Source organism: Emydura macquarii, unplaced genomic scaffold (assembly GCF_026122565.2).
Source record: "Emydura macquarii macquarii isolate MOO-44397 ecotype Brisbane River unplaced genomic scaffold, CSIRO-AGI_Emac_v2 contig_973, whole genome shotgun sequence".
NCBI lineage: Eukaryota > Metazoa > Chordata > Testudines > Chelidae > Emydura > Emydura macquarii.
The window spans coordinates 1,274,485-1,298,899 of NW_027131110.1; the positions used below are offsets into that span (position 1 = coordinate 1,274,485).

The 24,415-nt window shown below is 42.0% G+C and overlaps 1 protein-coding gene across 8 annotated transcripts in view; it reads right to left on the minus strand.

Annotated features, from left to right (window-relative positions):
• MAP4 (microtubule associated protein 4) overlaps window positions 1-24,077 on the minus strand; it is a 259,798-nt gene extending 235,721 nt beyond the window's left edge. For all 8 annotated transcript variants that reach the window (XM_067544516.1, XM_067544519.1, XM_067544515.1 and 5 more), the window contains exon 1: window positions 23,942-24,077. The gene's annotated coding sequence lies outside the window, so the exon portion shown is untranslated. The remainder of the gene's footprint in view (window positions 1-23,941) is intronic.
• Window positions 24,078-24,415: the final 338 nt, after the last annotated feature.

Sequence of the window (24,415 nt, forward strand, 5' to 3'; positions counted from 1 at the left end):
ACATACAGGGGAGGGATGAGAATGCAAGCAGCAATGAATAAGAAGATACCTATACTGCCAGGTGGCCTTGTGTGAGCGGAAGGTGGAAGTCAGAGTACTGTGATACAAGAGGGGAGAAATTAGGTAAGATGAAGCAGGGAGCATAAATGAAGGGAAGTGATCAGAAATGAGTCAGTAAACAAAGGTTTATTAGGATAGACACTTGGCTACTCTGCTAAACACCATAATTCTTAGCTCCATCTAGTGAAGCATGTGGGTTGCATAAAGAGATGATTTTACAGAAGACAGACAAGAGTAAATCTTAACTTGAGTTCCACTAAGCAGAAAGGTGGTGGGCTCAGATTCTGCATGTATTCAAAACACAGATCACAGTTAAAGTGATGTTTTACTGCTGACTATCTGAGTTAAGAACTAGATTTAGCAAACCAAAGAATCACAGAAATGTAGGAATGAAAAGAAAACTAATTACCCAGGGTAAAATTTTCACAAGCACTCAAATCCCACTGACTTTCAATGAGAGTTAGGTTTTAAGTACCTAAGTCACTTCTGAAAATGAGATTTAGGCACTTTTGAAATTTTGTCCCCTAGTTCATTTCCCCCCATGTGCATGAATACTGCCTGTAATTTTCCCCCCTCCACTTCAATTCAGTTTTAAATAGATTGATAAAGTGCATCAATCTAGAGTTTACACTAGGTTAACTTCTGCTTTTATACTTCTACTTTGATCTGGCAGCCTTCTAACCTGGTCTAACTGACGACTATCTCTAGGACACGAGACATCTCAAGTTCTACTTTAAAAAGACTTTTACCTTTGAGGGACTACCATTTATTAAACCTCTTGAAAAGTACACCAGCATAAACCAGTTTAAAGAATTTGCATTAGAAAGAACAAGGAGAGAACACTTCATAGCCAATGTCTTCAATCTGAAAGTCATGAATTAAGTTAGCATTTCCTAGATACAGGGTCCAGAAGATGTGTATCTTAAGATGGGTAAACCTTTAACACCACATAGCAGGACTGAAAAGATGCATGACTGGTTTCATTTTTATGAAGTGCAGGGCTCAGCTTCCAAATGTTTGAGAAAGAGGAAGTTATTCACCTTGTACGGGAATGATGGTTCTTCAAGATGTGTCCCTCTATGGGTGCTCCACTGTAGATGTCTCTGCCTCCCCGTACTGCTGATCAGAGAATTTTGGTAGCAATTCATCCCACCCAGGCATGCGGTGCTCCCTGCCTGCCATGAGACCAGCTAGTGGTGCACAGGCATTCCCTCCTCAGTTCCTTCTCTACCGCAGAGTCAACTACTAGAACTCAGAAGTAGAGGAGAAAAAAGAGCAAATCATGGAGCACCCATAGGGACACACATCTTGAAGAACAATCATAACTGTACAAGGTGAGTAACTTCCTCTTCGAGTAGTGTCCATCTGGGTGCTTCACTGTAGGCAACTCCCAAGCAGTACCCACCAGTGGAGGCCAGAACTATGGAACCAAATTTAACACAGATGATAGTACTGTGGCACCAAATTTGGCATCTGCAGCCAAATCTTCCAGGCTGGTGTAGTGCTCTGCAAAGGTATATGCACATGCCCAGGTAGCTACTCTGCAGATTCTGATACATGGATATCCTTGGAGAAGGTGACAGACGAGGAGACCAACCTCGGAGAATGTGTGTGCATATAAGATGGGGGAAACTACCTTATGTGATTGGTAACAGACTTAATATAGCTGGAGACCCAATTTATAGTCTCTAAGCTGAGATAGCTGTGCCTTTTGACATATCTGCAACGGATAGGAAAAGACTCTGGGATTTCCTGAAAGCCATTGTCCTGTCCAAATAGAAGGCCAAGGATCTTCTCATATCAAGCATATGGAGGATGATTTCCCTATTAACCTCATGGGGTTTGGGATAAGAGACCGGAAGCTGAATAAGCTGATTCATGCAAAATGCAGAAGTCACTTTGGGAATGAACTTTGGATGAGGTCTAAGTGTGACCTTGTCCACGAAGAACACAGTAAAAGGGGATGTACCATCAAAGCCACTATCTTCTCTGTCCTTTTGGCAGAGGTGATGGCAATGAGGAACGCTAAGTTGAGATCCCATTGAGGCATGAGGAGCCTGGGTTGTGGGAAGAGGTTTGCTATGCCCTTAAGAAACCTCTTTGTAGTTGGTGGGAGAAGATTGAAAGTTCATCTGGCAGCAGCTGCAATCATCCATTAGCAGATAGAAGGATACTCAGTGAACTAATAGAGAGTCCCAACTTCTTTAAAGCCAATAGATAGTCTAAGACAACTGGTAGGGTGGCTGTAGTAGGGATGACACACTTGGGCTGGCACCAGGTCTGGAACCTCTTCCATTTCTGAAGGTACATATGACAAATAGTTCCCTTTCTACTATGTAACAGCACCTCCTGTATATCCTCATAGCAAATTGTCTCTTTATGCTGGAACCATGAAGAAGCCATGCTTCGAGTCGCAGAATCCACAAATTGGGATGGAGAGTGCATCTCTTGTTCAGGAGGTAAGGAGCAATCAGGAGAGTCATAGGTGGACATAATGCCAGCTGTGACAGGAGGGGTACCACTTACAGATTGCTCCCACCTGGCCCAGAGTATGATGTTTGCTTTCTCTCTTTTTTTCCAACAGGACCTTCAGTAACAGAGAGAATGGGGGAAAAAACATAAAGACCACCCTTGTCCCAAGTAAAGAGGAGAGTGTCTCCCATGCAGTGTTGTCCGATCCCTGCTCTGAAGCAGTACCATGGACATTTCTTGTTCTGGTAAGTTGCAAATAGGTCTATTACCGGTGTCCCCCATTGCTGGAACATGTTGTGTAGTATTGCCAACTATCTACCACTCGTGGTCATGTGGAAATTTGCAGCTGAGACTGTCGGCAATCGTGTTGTGTGTTCCCAATAGGCTGCTGATATTAGGACATTGTGAGAGATGCATCAGTTCCATAGTTTTAGTGCCTCTACGCACAGGGAATGAGGCCTAGCCCCTCCATCAGTTTATGTAATACATGCAGGCCATATTGCCTGTCATGACCCTTGTGTGTATGTCTTTGATCAACAAAAGGAAGTGAGCACATGCGTTTCTGACCGCTCTAAGCTCAAGCAGGTTGATGTGAAGAAATGGTTCTGTTGGGGACCATTTGTCCTGCATTGTGTGACCATTGAGATGCGCACACCATCCTAGGAGGGATGCATCGGTGGTCAGGAGTAGAGATGGGGACAACTGAGCAAACTAGATTCTCATATAGACATTTGCCAGGTCCTTCCACCAGTCCAAGGATCACTTGACCCTGGTGGGCTTCGATAGAAGTTTGTTTATATTGTCTCTGTTCAGCCTATAAACCAAACTAAACCATGCTTGGAGGCATCTCACGTGTAATCTGGCATAAGCAATAACCGATGTGCCTGCAGCCATGTGCCCCAGAATCAGAAGTCAACATCTGGCCAAAATGTGTGGATCGGATTGTCTCCTATCAACAAGGAGAGACTGAGAAATCTGTGATGTGGTAGGAGCACTTTTGCCTGAGTGGAGTCAAGGTCAGTTTCTATGAATTCTAGCGGCGACGATATGATGATAGTACAGGCATTAAAGGCAACGCTCAAATAAGAACCCAGGTTAACTTCATAGTGAAGACATCATTTATCATGTCAACCAAATCCATCTTATCATTTCGTCAGTTACACAAAAAAGGTAATCCTTTGACTCATTTCCTTGACAATAACAGAAAAAAAGCTCAAATACTAAAAATATGTGCTCCCTTGTATAGTGGCTATTCGCCTTCTGTGAATGAAAGGGATTTTTTGTTGCAATAGGTCATGCCACTTGCATCATGGCTGAAAAGACTATTGAAAACAAGCCATGTTGTGCATCTAAGTGACACACGGAATAATCCGTAAAATATTCTAAGACACAAGTAGACTGCAGCACAAAAGCAACTGCTAACAGTTTATGTTTGACCCTTATGTACTTGAAAATCAGTGCACACAGGCTTTCTACAAGTACTGTACCCTGCACAAGTCTCTGCTTTTGTTTCAAAGCCAATAAGACAAGTCCTGGCTCCTTGTTTCATATTCAGTGAAGTCAGTTACACAGAGCACCAGCTGATACCCAACAGTGACTTTTACTCCTGCTTTCACTTCTTCTATTTTGCTATCATTACCGTCCATTCCAAATTCAGTGATACACTCTGCTTTTCCAGACCTAAGTTCTAGATACTAGATAGGGAAAACAAGTTAAATATATTAATTTTAAAAAGCAAGGGCAACTCTTTCCTGGTTGCTCATAAGGATTTGGGATTATACTATGATGGAAAAATTGACATCAAATCCCAATCAGGTGGGGAGAGGGGAGGAGACAGCCAGAATAGCTGAATATATGGCTTCCCTTTGTCAATTATGCGAAGGAGTCAACTCATTTGGGTTTGAGAAGATTTCACATAATATAGTTACCTAAATTCTTCCACAGATTTACAATCCACCCTGAAGCTTATTGTGTGAACAATCAGAATCTTTAAATTGAAAATTAAGCTGTTTTGCCTTGTCCTTAGTTAGGTTCTTTCTAATTTAGAAAATTATACTGAATTTTAGCCCATATGTCCAGATTAAATATACTGGTTTTGAGAAAGACAGAAGAAAAGGATGCATAATCATGATAATATTAAGTAGCATGCTTATGGATTTGAGAAAAGATTTTATGATCAAAGAGGATTCTTATTTTATCATTTGTATGCCGGCAGAATTCATCATTATACTGTGTATGTATTTTTGGTTGTGTCATTAATTTTTCAAAGATGAAGGGAAGGTATCAGCTAATGAGGAATAAGACCTTCAATTTGGGGAAGCACAGTTGAGTAGTTCAACTCATGGAGTCAAATAAATTGACAAATTTCTTCTGAAATGGCAGAGCTGGTCCAAAAATCTGCCTAAGGGAAATTTCAACAAGAAATAGAAAAAAAAATATTTTTGCAGGTGTTTATTTTCCATTTCCCAAATAGCTTTTTCTAATATTTTTCTATTCAACTTGGATAATGAAAAGTTGATCATTTTCATAATTGTTTAATTTTACTCAGACTCCCAGATTAAGACCAGAAAAGCCCATCATGATCATCTAATCTAATCCTCTGCCCATCACAAGAACCTCACCCAACACTCCTGTAACAGGACCATAACCTCTGGCTGAGTTACTGAAGTCCTCAAATCTTGATTGAAAGACTTCAAGTTACAGAGAATCCATCATTTATTCCAGTTCAAACCAACAAGTGACCCATGCCCCAGAGGCAGGCAAAAGGCCCCCCAGGTCCCTCCCAATCTGACCCAGGGGAAAATTCCTTCCCGACCTCAAATATGGTGACCTGAAGCATGTGGGCAAGACCTACCCACCAGACACCTGGAAAGAATTCTCTGTAGTAACTCAGAGTCCACCCCACCTAGTGTCCTATCTCTGGCCATAGGAGATATTTGCTAATAGCAACTGCGGATGGGCCATATGCTATTGTAGGTATTATCATATTATCCCCTCCACAAGATTATCAAGATCAGTCTTAAAGCCAGTTACGTTTTTTTGCCTCAACTGCTCAAAGCAGCCAGCTCCCCTTGGGAGGCTATTTCAGAACTTCACTCCTCTGGTAGTTAGAAAACATCTAATTCCAAGCCTCAGCTTGTTGATGATGTCCAGTTTATATCCATTTGTTTTTGCGCCAACACTGGCCCTTAATTTGAAAAACTCTCCTTCTTCCCCAGCATTTACTGTCCATAAACACAGAGGGATAATCATATATTCCTTCAGTCTTCGTTTTGTTAGGCTAAACAAGCCAAGCTACTTAAGTCTACTCTTGCAAAGTAGATTCTCCATTCCTCTGATCATCCTAGTAGCGCTTCTCTCCACCTCTTCCCGTTTGAATTTCATCTCTCAAACATGGGAGACCAGAATTGCACAGTATTCATCAGATGAGGTCTCACTAGTGCCTTGTATAATGGTAATACCACTTCTCTATCTCTGCAGTAAATGCCTCACTTGATACATCCTAAGACTGCATTAGTCTTTTTTACAGCTGTATCATTGGCAGCTTATAATCATCCTGTGACCAACCAATACACCCAGGTCTCTCTCTTCTTCTGTCGCTTCCAACTGATACATCCACAATTTAACAGCAAGAATTTTTGCTATAAATCCCTAAATGCCTGAACCTGCACTTTGCATAATTAAATTTCATCCCATTTCTATTGCTCCAGTTTTCAAGGTTATTCACATCTTCTTGTGTGATATTCTGGTCCTCTTCCATATTGCCCAATACTTCCAACTTCGTAGCATCAGCTGCAAATTTTATTAGCACACTGCCACTTTTTGTCCTAAAGTCATGAATGAAAATGTTAAATAAGATTGATCCCAAAACCGATCCTTGAGGAACTACCCTAGTAACCTCCCCCAGTCTGACAGTTCACCTTTCAGCATGACCCACTGTAGTCTCCCCTTTAACCAGTTCTTTACCCATCTTTCAATTTTTGTATTAATCCCCATCTTCTCCAATTTAACTAATAATTTCCCATGTAGAACTGTATCAAATGCTTTCCTGAAATCCATGTAGTTTAAATCTACTGCTTGTCCTTTGACTACAAAATTGGTTATTTTCTCAAAGAAAGATCAGATTGGCCTTGCACAATCTACCTTTTGTAAAACCATGTTGTATTCTATCCCCATTACCATTTACCTCTATGTCCTTAACCATGCTCTCTTTCAAAATTTAAGACCTTACACACAGCTGAGGTCCAACTAATATGTCTGTAGTTTCCTGGATCATTTCTCCCCCCCGCCCCCCTTCTTAAATATAGGTACTATATTTGCAATTCTCCAGTCATGAGCTATGACCCGCGAGTTTATAGATTCATTAAAAATCCTTGCTATTTGGCTTGTGACTTCATGTGACAGTTCCTTTAATATTCTTGGATGGAGATTATCCAGGCCCCCCTCACCCCCGATTTGGTACCATTATGATGTTTGAGTTTGACTTCCACATCGGAAGTGATAATTTCTACTGCCACATCCCTGTTCCCATTAACTACCCTGCCACTGTTCCCAAGCTCCTCATTACTCTTATGGTAAAAAACTGAAGCAAAGTGTTTGTTTAGGGCCATATCTAAATTATCTTTAACCTCCACCGCATCCTGTGTTTAACAGCCCCAATTCTTCTCTCCTTGTTTTCTAGTTAACGATGCAACATTATCTTCCTGAGTCTGCCTATAACCCGAAATGACGACAGATGTGAATTCCTACATTTCCCATTAATCTGACTAGGTTGTTAAAGGTAAAACCTAAGTGAAATACTAAAACATCTGCACTATTTCACAGATCATCATTTTAGCAGAAAAAAATGGGGACAAGGTTGAAGCGCAGGAAAGGCAGAGAAGAAAAGAGAAGAGATATGAACAGTATAAAAGGGGAAAATGGGGAAAAAAGAGAAAAGGCAAAAACAGTGCTGGTGCAAAAGCAGGATATTTTCTCTCTGATGCTGAATGTGAAAGTTAGGCAGACACAGACTTTAAGATCAGAAGGGACCATCGTGATCATCTAGTATGACCCCCTGCAAATTGCAGGCCACAGAACCCCACCCACTTCTGAAATAGACCCCTAACCTCAGTAACTCAGCCAGAAGTCTTCAAATCATGGTTTAAACGGCTTCAAGTTACAGAGACTGCACCATTTACACTAGTTTAAACCTGCAATTGACCCATGCCCATGCTGCAGAAGAAGGTGAAAAACCTTCTCAGCCAATTTGACCCTGGGGGACAATTCCTTCCCAACCCCAAATATGGCGATCAGTTAGACCCTGAGCATGTGGGCAAGATTCACTATGCAGATATCTGGGAAAGAATTTTCTGTAGTAACTCAGACCCCTCCCCATAGAATCATAGAATATTAGAGTTGGGAGGGACCTCAAGAGGTCATCTAGTCCAACCCCCTGCTCAAAGCAGGACTAACCTCAGCTATATCATCCCAGCCAGGGCTTTGTCAAGACGCAGCTTAAAAACCTCTAAAGATGGAGATTCCACCACCTCCCTAGGTAACCCATTCCAGTGCTTCACCACCCTCCTAGTGAAAAACTTTTTCCTAATGTCCAACCTAGACCTCCCTCCCTGCAACTTGAGACCGTTGCTCCTTGTTCTGTCATCTGCCACCACTGAGAACAGCCTAGCCCCCTCCTCCCTGGAACCCCCTTTCAGGTAGTTAAAGGCTGCTATCAAATCCCCCCTCATTCTTCTCTTTTGCAGACTGAACAAGCCCAGTTCCCTCAGCCTCTCCTCATAAGTCTTGTGCTCCAGCACCCTAATCATTTTTGTTGCCCTCCGCTGGACTCTCTCCAACTTGTCTATATCCTTTTTGTAGTGGGGGGGCCAAAACTGGACACAATATTCTAAATGCAGCTTCACCAATGCCGAATAGAGGGGAATAATCACTTCCCGCGATCTGCTGGCAATGCCCCTCCTAATGCAGCCCAATATGCTATTAGCCTTCTTGACAACCAGGGCACACTGCTGACTCATATCCAGCTTTTTATCCACTGTTACCCCCAGGTCCTTTTCTGCAGAACTGCTGCCTAGCTCGTCGGTCCCCAGTCTATAGCTGTGCATGGCATTCTTCCTTCCTAAGTGGAGGACTCTGCACTTTTCTTTGTTGAACCTCATTAGATTTCTTTTGGCCCAATCCTCCAGTTTGTTTAGGTCACTCTGTATCCTATCCCTACCTTGCAGGGTATCTACCACTCCCGCCAGCTTAGTGTTATCTGCAAACTTGCTGAGGGTGCAATCTACCCCATCCTCCAGATCATTAATGAAGATGTTGAACAAAACCGGCTCCAGTACCGAGCCCTGGGGCACTCCGCTTGTGACCGGTTGCCAGCTAGACATGGAGCCATTGATGACTACTCATTGAGCTCTATGCTCTAGCCAGTTCTCTATCCATTTTATAGTCCATTCATTCAACCCATACTTCAACTTGCTGATAAGAATACTGTAAGAGACAGGATCAAAAGCTTTGCTAAAGTCAAGGTATATCACATCCACCGCCTTCCCTACATCCACAAAGCCAGTCACCTCATCATAGAAAGCAATCAGGTTGGTCAGGCATGACTTTCCCTTGGTGAATTCGTGTTGACTGATCCTGATCACCTTCCTCTCTTCCAAGTGCCTTAAAATGGATTTCTTAAGGACCTGCTCCATGATTTTTCCAGGGATTGAAGTGAGGCTGACCGGTATGTAGTTCCCTAGATCGTCTTTCCTCCCCATCTAACATCCCATCTCCAGCAGCTGGGCATTTCTGATACTGGCAGTTGCCAATGAGCCACATGACATCATAGGCAGTTCCATCATGCCATCCCCTCCATGAAATTATCAAACGCAGTCTTGAAGCCAGTTAGGCTTTTTGCCCCCACTGCTTGCCTTGGAAGGCTGTTCCAGAACTTCACTCCTCTGATGGTTAGAAACCTTTATCATTATTTATTCGGTACCTTAAAATTAATTACTACACAAAATAAAAGCCATACTTCACCTCAAATTTTGTGCAAAGCCAAAAGTGACATGAGTAGCTCTGCTGTAGATTAAGCATAATATGCAGTCCTTAATTTATACTCCAGTGCAATGGACCATAATTATAAATGAAATACAGGTCTCTCCACAAAATGAGTTTGACACTTGTGCTGTAGTTGCTACCATAAAGAACCCAATTAGCTTTCCAGTATTTAGTTGACAGTGGCTACTGGAATATAAATATGAGAGAAGCTTACAGTTTTGCTTTTGGAATGCCAGTGTGCCATGGTCTTCAAAAATCTCCACTGTGACAACATGGTAGGGGAAGCCTCTACTTTTATCTAGAGTGAAGGGCTCTTCAGACTACTACAAGCACAAGGTTTCCTGTGATAAGTAGAACCTCTGAAAAAATAAAGTGTGATAGAAAAGTGAAGATTTTATCCTAGCATTACCTATTGAAAAATCTTTAAAATTAAAATAATCTTCCCAAGCAAAAAAGGAGACAGCCAACTATAGAGATAAGACCCATATGGCTTACCAGAACCTTTAGAGCTTCAAACTTGACAAATACATTATCCTCAATGAGTAATGCAGTCATTCTCTTATTTGAAGAAATAGTTTTGAAATAAAAAATTTATATAAAATACAGAATACTGAACATGTACAGTACATTACTATCCTTTATGACTTAACTATTTCTCTTCCACTGTTTCGACCAAGCCACTCCCTTACCTGAATCCCTACTGGGTATTCCTCACACCTTTCATGTGCATCTGTCCATCTTTGCTCACTTTCACCTGCTGCCTAGACTCAGCCCTGGTCACCATTCTAAAAAACCACCCTTTTTGTAGCTTCCCGATGTCATTTTTGAGCTTTTTTCCATCCATAGCTTATGCTTGGAAATCTCTTACATAAAGAAAATCTCAAGTGTTTCAACAGCGAGTCAGCCACAGAATTTTTAAGACCCGCAGTGATTTGAAGTCATTTTTATCTGGTGCTACTAAACTGTATTGCTTATGTCTTATTTACAAGTTAAGATATTTGGAACAGGGAACCATGTTTTTCACACTCATAGTAATACATCCTTTGAGTTTTTTAAAATGTTCTGAGAAGACTGATGAGTGGCACTTAGGAGGCAAGGAATGGGGACAGTGGAGGAAACAGCATAATACGGCAGATGGAAGATCAAAATATATCAGATGAAGTAGATGCAGAAACCCAGCGAAGGGAGTGGCAGAGGAGAAGCAGCAGAGAGAGGTTGGGAGAGCAGATCCTGCAGCACAGAAGTGGGTCATGGTAGCAGAAGGAGCAAAGAGATGATTTAAACAAGTCTTTGATTTACTTGTGAAGTGCCCTGAATGGACTGCAGTAGAATGTGTAAATGTTCATGTGTCCATTCGTACCCCTGTTCACCCTTTTTTACAAGACTATGATGGATTTTGTACAAAAGTATGCCTTGTGAGGTATCATTTGAAAACTCAATTTGCTGATCATTATTGTCCTGGTAAAATGTGTGTGGCAATTTTGTATGTAGTTATAAGGTTTTATTGTATGATATGACAGACCTATTCCAAGTCTGTAAAAGCAGGCACAAACCAGTTCCTCAGAGACAAAAGACAAACTGATGACTCAGCCAGGTGCCAACAAAATCCAATCACCTGGTGAACAAAACTATCACATGGTTAAGCAGCCATTTTTTAGCAGGCAAAGGAGTGTGAGCAAGACATTTACATTTTGGTAAAGAAACACCTAAAGATTCCAGTCCCAATAGACATCTGTCTCCTGAACCTCAGCTGGAAAAGATTTTCAAAGGAAAAAGAGAACCATAAAAAAAGGAGACATATGCCCCCAAAATACTCCTCCCTCTCTCTGCGCTCACAGCATTACCACCACCTGAAAGACAAAGAAGTAACACTGAACTGGGGGAGGGGTCCTGGCTGAAAGGAATCCAGCCAGACTGCTGTGAGCAGGTGGTGAGAGAAACCTTTGCTTTGAATTCATTTAGCTTGCTAAGTTAGGTGTTAGCTTGTGTTTTACTTTTCATTTCTTTGTAACCAATTCTGACTTTTATGCCTCATTACTTGTAATTTCTTAAAGTCTATCTTTCTGCAATTAATAAACTTGTTCTATTGTTTTATCTAAATCAGTGTGCTTGGATTGAAGTGTTTGGGAAACTCCACTGGAGATAAGATTTGTGCACATCATTTTCTATTAATGAAATGACAGACTTTATATGAGCTTGTCCAGGGGGGTTCTGGGCAATACAAGATGCACATTTCTGAGGGAAAGGCTGGGACTGGGAGTTTGCTGGTGTCATCCTGCAATGTAATTCATGAATGGCTGGCTATAGCACTCATAGAATACGTGAGCAGACCAGAAGTGGTTGCTCTCACAGCGAAGCAATGTAAGAGGCACCCGAGGTTGGGGAATTGAGGGGACACAGCTGTCCATCTGTCCAGATTGTACCTGAGGTAATGTCACAGTCCACAAAGTATGATTATATCTGTGATGAGCAATAATTTTTCTGGTAGAGCTTTTCATGTTCAATGCAATTTACAATCATTAATTAATCACTTGTTCCCGCACAGCGAGGCTTGCGTGCTTTATAATTCAAAAGAGAGCAATTTAGTATACAGGGAATGTAAGAATTGTCAGACTTGAACAGAGTAGCAGTTTACGTTTTATAGTATCTCATCTCCAGCAGCAGACAATATAAGATGCAATGGCAAACTCAAGAAACCCTGTAATGGACAGCTGCAGAATAATGTGCCCATATGAGGAAATTCCTATGTAATCTCATCAGCTAGTGATAAGTGACAGACTGATTTCAGAGTGTGAGAAAATTACCAAACTTGAAAATGCAAAAAGTTACATAATGGTCCCCTTCTTCTCTCCCTAGAGAGACCATAATCATTTTGCTTTACTATTTGGACATGTCAGCAGCAGGAACCATACAGAATCACTCACCATTAAAAAAAAAAAAAGAGATCACACATGAACAGTTAACTCTCATAACATTCTACAGTACTTGCAAAATCTATATACATTCTCCTATTGTCAAATTCAAATTTTTGTCTAATAAGTGATGACATAATGCAAGACTACAGCGTATTTTAATTGCCACACCAACTCTGTTAATGTCTGCTGAAGCAACACCTAAACACCAAAAGCCAATCTACAGGTTACTGGGCACCTGTATTTGGTTTCTCAGCATCCTGAAGGCATCACACATTTTTCACATCACAAAATTTGTTCAGAACAGTAGTTTAATCACCAAACCTAGAAACACGTGCTAAGTACACAAGCATTCTGATCTTCAGATGAGGTGTAGATTCAAAGCTGAACAGTGAATTCACAAGTCTGAAATTAGGTGGGAGGAAAAGCAAATGAGCCAGAATTAAATCAGACACTGTTAACGCAGATATACAAGTTTATAAATCCAGTCATTCACCAAGGAAAGCTACTAAAACAAGAGGGTCACCATAGGACAAACATGTAATCCCCAGTGTGACACTTGATCCTATTGTCCTATGTACTGTGATGAATCCTGATGCCTAAAAAAAATGCACTTTACCCAAAGGATGAGTAAAAATCCAGCAATTCATCCCTCAGAGTACAAGCAGAATCAAAGTAGTACAATCTGTGAGGCAGGCCATTTCCAAAAGGTTGGTATTCTAAGAAAAAACTATTGGACAAAATGGATATAGGAGTAAAAACTTATGTTTAATGAAAGATTATAGGTTTTGTTTTAATTCTCAGCACAGAGAAGATCATATTCTTAACAAATCCTGATGAAATATCATATAAGGTATCCAAAATCCAGAGTACACTTTGCATTAATTGATCAGTTTTCATTTTGAAAGTTCAAAGCTCTTTAAAAAGAGAGCTTTGGTTACCTGCATCATACTGCAATGTCATACATTGTACCATCTAATGCATGTACCAGCAATAAACATTGTGCTGTAATGATGCATGAAATTTTATTTTAACAGCTTTAAATTAAAAATCGTGCCTGTGTTTTTAACCAATGATACAGAAATCTCAATTTTCTTATCATTTTGAATGGCTAGAAACATCTTAGAGTAACGCTGTGAGTAATGGAACTGACTTAAGTTTCTCGGGCTGCTTTCTTTTCTGACCTCCTCAGAAGGAACATAAATGCTCAGCTCAAAAACACCAACTGCTGCTGTGATCAAATGTTTCCTACAAAAGCAAAAAACCTATACTTGAAAGCTTCCTTTTACATACCAAATTTACCTTCAGATGTTTATCAGAGAGGGGTTTTTTAAAGCAATATCAAAGAAAACATTACCAAGTGTGAGTTACAATCAAAGTAGTAATTTTAGAGCCATGAATCAATAGTTACTAGATACCCTATTTAAGATTGTACAACCCATCTTTACAGGAAGCGTTCCCATGAAGATCAGCAAACAATCTATTTGATTTGCTGCTGGATATATAATTGCAACTTGAAAAAAATCCACTCGTGCCCCTGGTGAATAAGAGTCTAAGCTGCCCATTTCTAACCAAATTAAGCTTTCCTTTTTAGAATTGAAGTTTCTAGGTGGTTTAACTGAAGAGATAAGTTTCAAAATGTGATCCTAGTCTTGTCAGTCTTCCCAAGTCTGCAGAGACAGAGCTTCATGGCCTCTGCTGCTACTCATACCTTTCCTAAACTACAGCAAATTGAAGACAAGATTCTGGTTGCTTTCACATTGCTAATCAGAAAGCTGTCAGCAGCAGTGAAACAGACAAGAAACAACTGCTTGCAGTGTTATTGTGGCCATGTTGACCCCAGGATATTAGAAAGACAAGATGGTCCAGTAAAAGATACTACCTCACCCAACTTCTGTGGGTGAGAAAGACAAGCTTTTGAGCTACAGAAAGGATCTGAAGAAGAGCTCTGTGTAGCTCAAAAGCTTGTCTCTTTCACAAACAGAAGTTGGTCCAAAAGATACGCCTCATCTATCTTTTCTAAGATAGAAACTGTTTTGCTTTGATATCCCTAGCAGCAACAAAGACAGGCCCTGGGAGGAGTTATCTGAGGACCACCCAAAAAGACTATGGGGGAGTAGGAGGGGAGAAGAGAGCAGTGGAGTTCACCATCCAGAAAGCAGACAGAAGGCTATGAGGTAGGAAGAGTATTAGCGATCCCCACATATACACAAGGGATCAGAGAGGCAGACGTAAAAGCCCTGACTGCACTAGGGTTTTGCTAAGTTTTATCAGTTAATAGTACAATTTCAGTTCCACCAGCATTCATCACGTTAGCAGACCTAGTATAGACAGGCTACTAGCTACAAACAGAGTTTTAAACACTATAATAAACATACTTGCTAAGAGCAGCGTTAGATTATGGCATTTAAAATGCTGACAAAGCACAGCTGCACAAAACACTGGTAATACTGGTTAATGTTATTAATGGTGAACTAGAACCAGAAATGGTGTTAACAATGGTAATATTTCACAAGATTTTCCTACTATAGACAAGGCTAAAAAAGTTCTTGCTTCCAGAAACCAGGAGTGTGCATGTGGAGCAGGGTTTTAGAGTGATCTGACTCCTAAAAGCTAGAGGCTGATAAGAAAGATGGCACCATCCAGGAACTGCAGGAATACCATCACCTGTAGGATTGGTCTTTTTCACTGAGGCACTGCCTTTCAACCCCACTGGAACTCTGCCACTTCACCCTTGGTTAGCAATGACAGTCCTTCAGCTAGTAGCTCTGGTTCTTTTCAAGTGTTAATGCTTTGCATTTCTATTATTTATTCATAGCATTTAAATGTTATTCTCCTTGAAGAACATGCACAGAGCCATATTACCTATACTGAAGGGTGTACAATCTCATAACAGACATGGCACAATAAGTGAAAACTAAAAATTGATGGGGAAATGGAGGGTACATGCATATATGTCTTCCTCCAGAGGATTTAAAGTATATCACAAACATCAATTAAGCTACATGCAGATGCACGAAACCCCTCAATTTAAAAGTCCAAAATTCAGCAGAGAAAAAAGCAAAAGCTAAACATGCTCAGACAACATGTCCCCAGCATCAGAGGATTTCCACCAATGGGAATGGATTGGTATCTGGTATTCTAGCACTTCAGGAGTCATAATTCAAGTGTTTGTAAACATGCTTTGAAATTCATCTGATAAAAGTTTCCAGTTTAAAGTAAGTGTCAACACCATAACTTCAGCTGAAAGTCACTTTCCAGGATGAGGTAGCTCTAATGCAATTTTACAAAAGGAACAGTGACTCACTCCCAGACAAGAATATGCTGGAAGCTTATGACCTAATCATACTCAGAAATAAATCTTTTCCAAAAAAAATCCAACTTAAGATACATCATGTATGTTATTTAACAATCCAATTATGAAAAGGGATAGCTTTTGGACTAAAGGAATATACAAAATGAAGTCTATGATCTTAAATTTCAGTTCCAATTAGTCCTTGCCAAAATATAATCAGCCTGTCTTGCTGCATGTAGTTCAGTCAGCCGCAGTTTCAGTTAAAAGCTGGGCATCTTCCTGTAGGACTAAGGCTACATGTGATACACTCCCCACGGCTATTTTAGCCTTGCCCATTAAATCAGTGCCAGGAGTGATCTGACAGAGGGAAGCAAATACCATTTCACCACGTGCCGTCTGAAGGGTGCATGGGGGCGTTAACATTAAAATGTCAGTATTTGCTAGTAATGAAATATTCACAAAGTATTGGCATTTGGCTGACTAGCAAGATCAGCCTACTCCATGTTCAAGTGGATTCCTGACAGTTTTGCTAAGGATTCTCTTTCAACACAAAGCTAGTTTTAAAAACTGATGTTCAGACTGCCAAAGAGGTTGCCTGTTGTGATCATTCTTTTTTTAAAACTTAAATAATCGTGACTGATATAAGTGCCTGCTATATGAGACACCAGCTTAATGAACTAGGACCACCAGTTGTATGTGGATCATGACAAAGTACAGGGGAACCAGACACTGTGGACTTGATCCTGCACAGTACATGCAGGCACTGAGTGTTCCACACATGATGTAGTCACCACACTGCTACCTGGCCAGCAAACTACTCTTGTGCAGCAGCAGGAAGCTTAAGGGGAGGGAATATGTTGTTAATCACCTCATTAGCATGATCAGAATCAGAATGCTTAAGCCCATGTTACTAAAATACTCTCATTCTCCACTCACACTCTACTCCTTTTTACCCAGTGTACTTGCAAGTATACTAAGCATACATGAGGCTTGACACATGCCACCCAGTGCAGAGAACTACACCTAGTACTTAATCTTATTTGTACCCACACAAAGCCCTACTTACAACACCCTGGGCTTGGGGGGAGGGAGGGAAGGAATCACTTATTTGCCTCTGCTGAGAGACTGAAACAACACCAGCCATTTCTGCAGAATTTTATTTTTTTAAAGAAACTTTCTAGTCCACATAGTTGCAAACAACCTTCTAAATGTTATTCCTGGGGGAATTCTATGCCAAAAAAAAATTTTTTTTTAATTTCAAATTCTGCTCCAGCTGTCAGCCCCACTACACGTGGAGCTGAATTTTTTGATTTCCACCAAAAGGAAGCATTTTGGTGGAAATCACAAATTCTGCTTGAAAAAAAATAAAATCCTGAGGGGAACATTAATCCTGCACAAATTCTGCATTGTGCAGTGGTGCAGAATTCCCCTAGGAGTAAAATGGGAGTTAATGAAGTTTGCGCCGTCTTTCTGACTATGCAGACAGCTTCAATCCCTCTACTGATGCTCATACTAGTCATTCTGCTAATCAGCAGCCAAGTGCCACTAACAAGGCTAGTCAAGTTTTACTACTACTACTAAGAACCCTGTGGACAGCAGTAAAATTGATAAAGAATGTCAGGTTTACTCTGCTGTTCCTTAGAAAAGCTCTCTAACATAAGTGGCAGATATTAGGGCTATTCAATGGGGAATGAGACTCAAAGCAGAAAATTAGGAGGGTAGAAAGCACAGCCCTCCCCCTCGTAGTAGCCATGAGGATCGGGACTCAGAGAGAGGGAAGAGGAAAGCCTTCTCCCTTCCAGCCACATAGGACAATAGGGTATTCAAAATTTGTTAGTAACCCAACTAGAGAGAGCATTATACAAAAGGTGGACCTGACCCATTGATCAGAAGGCAGATATAGCATGGGGAGAGGAGGTTGTAGAACAAAGGAAGGAGTTATTGAGCTTTGCTTATGGAATTTAGTGGTGGGATTCCTCATTCATCTTTTATCTGTCTCTAGCTAGTGGATGAACCCACTGAATAGCATGTATCTGGTAAAGTTTTCCAGCCCTGACTTAAGCACCCTGCTGTGAACTAAGCAAACACTTGAAGAACACAGGACCATATGAAGATGCACAAATTCATAGTCCTACAGAGCGTCAGTTTAGGACCAATCCTGCTCTGGAGTTTTTTTGGAGGGTGTTTTGCACTCTTTAATACAATTCCGACCTATTAAAAGTCTTCATTGTTTTAAAGTTTAAATGTCATTTTGCATCACACTAACAACATCTGTCCATAATCCTTTGACCTTAAAATTCCAGAGCAACCAAGCTTGTAATACCCAAGGGCTCAGGCCCAGGGACCAGATTCATACTTCTCCGGTCTACTCCTGAGTTCTAACATATTGTAACTTCAAATACCTTACTTAGACACCTCTCCATAAGCAGTTTACTCTGCTATTGTGGGCCAAAATGCATTATTCATACTGTTGCAGAATTAACATTTGCAGAACATCCAGCAATTGATTTAAATGACCTTTTCTTCCCACTGAGGAATTCTTATGTTCATGTACATCACTATGTATCAGGGCATTGCACAGGCTTCTAACTGTGAAAGACCGAAGACGTTTTGAACAATGGGAACACAGTCTTCAGTCTTTGTCTATTACAATACTCTACCTATTAAAACTACTCAAACTGACTGTCCTCCATCAACATGGGTATTGGTTGGCACCTATAGCCTTTAAAATCCTGCTGTTAATCCCACAGCCACCTAACTGGCAAGACTTCACCATTCTCCTCTTTTGAGGCCTTTCTATTTCAAATGCAATTTTGGTGGATCTTGAGCTACCACCACTACCACTACCACAATGTTATATTGCCATCTCACACACTCAACCTCAATACCCTGCACTTTCATCATCTATTGCTGAAGGCCAATTAACTTGTACTTCAAGCAAGAATATCAGCTCAAGACCATTAGCACAAGCACCCAGGAGAGTGTAAACCCTAGAACATTAATACACATGATTTTTTTATAAGTAAAATAAATTAAAATATTCCCATCTACACATGAAATAGGATGTGAGACAATTCCAGTTGTCAAAAGAAACATTTAGAATTTTTCTTCTAGTCTAAGTTTGAAGTAGCACAATACATTAATTGTCTATCCAGTAAGACTATAAAAGCCAAACTAATACACAAACATACCATAAGTGACCACTGCCTTCATTTTAATTATGCATGATTAAATGTGTCTTGATAGATTGATTCACTGTCCAAACCAGTGGTTTCCCTTAGTCAGAAGTCTGGCATATTCCTATCAGGATATGGAAGTCTGTACATCAATCCTAATTGTACAAAACTATGGTTCAGTACTAGAACTGCATTTACTAGCCAAGGTTAGTAGTGAAGGATTTATTGCATGGGATGCAAGCTCAAGAATAGTACAACTGAGTGACAGTCAACAGTAGCTTTTTCTTACTAGTTCTACTAGGCCCAAATTAACACTCTGGATCTAAACTTCATAGAATTTTATATCTGATTTTGTGGCTCAGGTCCATCTACTTCTGGAGAGAGAGGAAACCACTAGGATATCACAGAGGTTGGAACCTCAAACATAATTATAGCTTTGTTCAATAAAATTAAGACTGTCTCAGCACTTTTCTTACAAACCCCAGAAAGAATATATAACTCATCTGTTTAAACCAAGAACTTGCCAGACTGAAACCATCTTAAGAAAGGATACAGATTAAAATTTGTATTGTTAAAGAATGCTTCTATATCTAGGTTACTGGCAGTCCCTAGATTAACAACTGACATTTTAAAAACATATGCTGTTAACTTTCTGCAGCTGCATTTAGCTTGCACAATTAAAATAACATTACTCCTTTAAAAATAAACCATTTGCACTGAAATGTATTTGGTTTTAATTTCATACAATTTTTCAGTTGATCAGTCTGGCTTTTTTTAATAAAACCTTACTTAGCAAAACCAGAGCTTAAACTGACCTTATGCTGTCCCTAAAAGACAGAGGACAAATGGTTGCTTTCTTTAAAATAATGTTAAAACTGAACAATTTGGCTGTCTTACAAAAATGGTTACATATGTGGAATGCTTTTAACATGCATATAAACCAAAACTAGTTGCAAAATTTCATTTGACAGTTTAGACTATTGGAAAGTAAGCCATTATAGTCCACCTACTGGCCTCTCTCCTTTACCCCAACGCATGTCCACAATGAACACTTGCACCTGCAGAGGTGAAATAGCTACAAAGATGTATTTACCAACAACAAAACACTCATTGAAGTTGTACAGTTTCCTGTTTCCAACAGCCATATGATATGGCCCATTAAAATAGGTCTTCAGGTTGCACACTGGACTTGGACTTGCAATAAATAAGGGGTAACATCCTGATGGTGAGCATCTGCAAATCCCACTGAGGAGTTGTGGTGTTTGGCCTCCTTGCACTCTGCATGCTGCAGGTTAATGATCTGATCCAATTACTATTAGCATTAAGGAATGAATCAGTTAAAGTCAGATTTAAAGCTTCAAAGAGTAGCTATTAGCATCATATAAATATGTAAACTAAAAAATGCTTTCTATTTTTCCTGAAAGACCATAGCATTACAGAAGGATTGAGTCACTGTCAGAGAAGGAAAAACCACATCAATGGGAAAACTGTGCAGCATGAGCTTTGACTACCGTGATCTCCATCTGTCTGGCCCATTATATCTTCAAATGAGTGAAACTTCTTTGAATTTGATATTTCCACTGAAGTCACTTTAGTAGATACATATAAAACAAGAGATTTAAGTCATAATATCAATGTCCTTCTGGTTTTATGAGGCAATAAATCAGATTCCCAACAATCCTGCCTTTGGGCTCCTCACTTATCACAAGAAAATCTGATTATTTACAAGGAAAACAGAGAAGCAATGATATTACTGCTATTATCATACAAGTTTAATTAAGCTGTTTTAAATTGAAAAACCCACCTGCCCTGATCTGAGTGGACCACAGAGCCAGGGATCCTTCATTGTGTGTCTGGATGTGTTGGTAATTGAGATCACTCCAGAATGGTCAGAAAATTCTAATTTATTTTATAAAATGATTCAAGTTATTTTACAACAAAAAAGAAATTGCAACCCTACATTCTGATTGACCAAGTAGCCACTTGTATTATGACTGGCAGCATTACTAAAATTTGAGACTTTGCAAATAACTAGCAACAATAAATCCAAAGGGATTTGGATTTTGCAAGCAAGAGAAAACTACTCTGCAAAGTAAACCAAAATAAGATGGTAAGGTACCAAAATATTACACCAGCATACAGTAAATGGAACACTGAAGCCATAATGAACAGATAAGGAATTTAACAGTTGGAAAATCCTTCAAGCCATCAGCACAGTACTCAGCAGCAGTTTGCAAACAAAACAGTATGTCTACACTGCAATTAAAAACCCAGGGCTGGCCTGTGTTGGGCTCACAGGGTTCAGACTGTAAAATTGCAGTGAAGACATTCAGACTCTGGCTGGAGCCCAAGCTGTGGGACCCCGTGAGGGCTGAGGGTCCTAGACCCCAGGCTCCTGCCCAAGCCCGAATATCTACACCTCAATTTTACAGCCCCGCAGCGTAAATCAGCTGATGAGGGCAAGCCACGGGTGTTTAACTGCAGTGTAGACATACCCAAAGGCTTCATCAGACAAGGTTACCTGCTGCTCACTGCAAGAACAAGGTGAGAGGAGGGAAAGAGGAAAGGTCACTAATCCTCCAAGTTAAGTCCTAAAGGGAAAAAAAAGTGGTTTTCAACAGTGAATATTTAAACAGTATCTCACTGAGAACACACTACTTAATCTTTATGACACTGTTCTCCATATTAGCCACTTTTTCACAGGAAGGATATAATTGTCCCCAGACTGCAATACAAGTAGGATTCCATGTAAAAATCTCTCCTGAAGAAAGGTACAAAAAAGTGATCTTGTTCTTCCTGGAAAAAAATGACCACAGTGTCCTAATAAGAGCTTTGACACTCGTACACAGAACTGATGAAGTGAAATGAAGAATTTTACAATGGTGATGGGATTTAAAAGCTAGGGAGCAATCTCAGAAAAGTTTATTAGGAAAGTTGGGCTGAAATATGAATTCACTTGTAATAGACTTACTAAGGGCATGAATTTGACAGAAAAGAGATGCTGAAAATTACAATGATAAAGCATATTGGCAGGATCAAGATAACCTATTCCATTAGGTGTTATTCAGAGTGGCCTTTTCACATCCAACAACTCAATGGCATTTGTTTCTAAACTTACCAATGACAGTACTATACACTGCCATAGCAAACACTCATTTAATACTTAAAATATGACAACTGTTCCTTCTAAATCAATGTGCTCAGCTTGAAACTAGGCCTGATTTTTATAAATAGCTTGGCGTTTGAATCTCTGTGCCGATGACTGGGCAATGTTACCGTATAGGCCTAGCGTCTGCTGTATCCACTCCGCTCACCACACCCATCTCATCAAGCTGCAAGCAAGCAGCAGCTCTGCAAATGCTTATCCATGCTGTATTACTGAATTACAGCACAAATATCCCCTGATGCAATGCCACAACCATCCTTGTAAAGTAGGGAAGGAGACTGGCCAGCCAGAAGTGTAGCAAGGAAGAAGAGGGAAACCACATTAAAAAAAAGCTTCAAGAGGACCAGATAAGCTCTGATAAGAAACACAGATGTATTTGGTCTAATACAGTATTATATGTGAGCTTGAGGAGGACTTGTGGGGGACTGGGGGAGAGAGGATTTCATGAGAAGCCTGTTTAAAATAAAACTGCATTAAAAGCAAAAACTTCTCTAGAAACACCTCAGCCTCTTCCCTCCAATGCAACAAAGCCTTTGCCAGCAGCTCTCACTTCCTCTGGGATGACCCAGACACAACTCCCCCCACCTCCCTTGCTCAAGACAGATGCTGCAGGATGTTCCTCCCTCCCCCATTTCAAGTTTCCTGTCACTTTTATCCATGCCAATGATTGCAGCCCATCACACCCTTGCTATAAACTACTGTTAATTACCACAAATTAAATAAACCCCTATAATATTTGTTGCACTGAACAGGATTCCTCCACCTCACCAGCCTGGGATTTATAATTCAACTCCCATTCCCATAAAAGGCATAAAATGCCCCATATCCCTTAATCTGAAGATAAATGAATTATTGGGGGAAGGGAGATGAAGGGGAAGTTTGGCTGTTCTGGCTGAGGGAGAAAAGGATGCGATTCAGAGCTCTGAAGCGAGATTTTGGGAAGTTCTAGCTAGGGAAATTTTGAGTGTACTTATTCAAGCGTGCCCTCCCCCCAGTAGAAAACCCACTAATCCTCTCGCAAGCCAAGGTTTGAGAGCCCAGCTCTGTCCTTCTCTTTACCCCACCATCCCAGGGGCTGACGGGAGGCCACAGCCCCAGCTCACGAAGGGGCAGCACACGCTGGGAAGCCAGGCAAAGGGGAGTGTAGCCCCCAGAAACTCCTTACAGACACTGACAGGACAGCCCCTGCCAGCAGAGAGAAAGCTGCCTGCGGGCTGGGGCTGGGAAATGACTCCAGCTCCTGGGGAGGGGAAGAGGGGTGTCATCCCCCCATCCCGAGACGGGGGGGGATAACCTTCACTTCATCGCCCCCACAGACTGCGCTGGGAACAGCTCCCTTCCTGCCCCCAGCATAACCAAGCCTCCCACCCCCCCAACTCCGCCACCAACTCCTGCCGGGCACCCCCACCTCAGGGTCCCTCCCTCTGCCAGGCTCACTCACAGCGGCCCCCTGGCCCGCCAGGGCCCCGCCCTCACGGCTGCCCCCTAATCCCCTCAGGGCCCTGCCCCGCCCTGCCCCCCTTTACCCCCCGCCCCGCCCCCCTTTACCCCCCGCCCCGGCCTGTCCGCCGGCCGCCCCAGGGCCCGGCCCTGCCCCGCCCTCCCAGCTGCCCCCAAGGGGCCCCCTCTGCCCGAGTCCCAGCAGCCCCCAAGGTCTTGCTCTCCCCTCCCAGCTCCTTCTCACACACGCCCGCTCCCTCAGAGCCTTTCCCCGCGCGGCGGGCCGGGGCCGCCGCCGCCGCCCCTGGGATTCCCCCTCGCACTCTCTACCCCGGGGACGCTCCCAGCTCGCTCTGCCGGAGCCCCCGGAGGCTCTTACCGAGGTGGGTGGTGGTGGTGGTGAGCTGCCTGCGCCGCTCGGACGGAGCCGCCTGGTGAGTGTCACTCTCCCTGCGGGCCCGGCCGGGAGGGGGAGGGATCGGGTCGTACTGAGGCACCAGCGCAACGAGGCGGCCACCGGCCTCACCCCGCACAACTTAGCCCGCTGCCACAGAGGGCGGGACCTCGGCGCTCCGCCAATCCCTGCGCGGCGCGCTCGCGCTCAGCCAATCCCGGCGAGCGCGGGAGGCGGAGGGCGAGGCCGTACGCGGGAGGAGCTGAGGCGGCGCTGGGACAACAGGGCAGCAAGGTGGGGTGAAGTGTGCAGCGTGCGGGCTGGGCTGCGTTAGGACGGCCAATAGACCCGGGGGCCCTGGGCAGGGGTCACAAGCGGGGAGCTCAGTGTCTGGAGGGTGTTGTCTGGGGAGAGGCTAGACTCTGGAAGCCTGGATCTGGCTGTAGAGGCTTGGCTGCA